At 29.3% G+C, this 328-nt stretch overlaps 1 long non-coding RNA gene across 1 annotated transcript in view; it reads right to left on the bottom strand.

Moving 5' to 3' along the window:
- LOC119594715 overlaps positions 1-328 on the bottom strand; it is a 3,581-nt gene that overhangs the window by 2,841 nt on the left and 412 nt on the right. The window contains exon 2 of the long non-coding RNA XR_005230649.1: positions 111-192. This is a non-coding gene — a long non-coding RNA (uncharacterized LOC119594715). The remainder of the gene's footprint in view (positions 1-110; positions 193-328) is intronic.

Below are 328 nucleotides of genomic sequence, written 5' to 3'. Positions count from 1 at the left end.
TGTACTTTTCATAAAACAAAGAAAATATATATACACAAAACTATACGCCCGTATCTTATATCAAGCTTATCAAACTCCAATGTGTTATGAACTACAATTTAATTACTCACTGATGCCATGTAACAGCTGTCAGGTTTATCTTCACCGTTGACAAGAAGGAAGCAAGGTAGTCCACAGAAGACATTTTTAAAGCTAAAAAGAAAGAAAAAAAAAATTGCGGTTAGATTTTTTTACAGTCTAATAAAATTGTTTGGAATTCATTCAGTCGACTTCGGAAAAAAAAAATCTTTTTTTGTTTTTGTTGATTTATATCAAGGTAAACAACTTT

The sequence above is a fragment of the Penaeus monodon genome, chromosome 34 (assembly GCF_015228065.2).
Source record: "Penaeus monodon isolate SGIC_2016 chromosome 34, NSTDA_Pmon_1, whole genome shotgun sequence".
NCBI classification, from domain to species: Eukaryota; Metazoa; Arthropoda; class Malacostraca; order Decapoda; family Penaeidae; genus Penaeus; species Penaeus monodon.
Note: the sequence above shows the minus strand (reverse complement) of the source record. Positions and strands in the feature narration are given on the sequence as shown.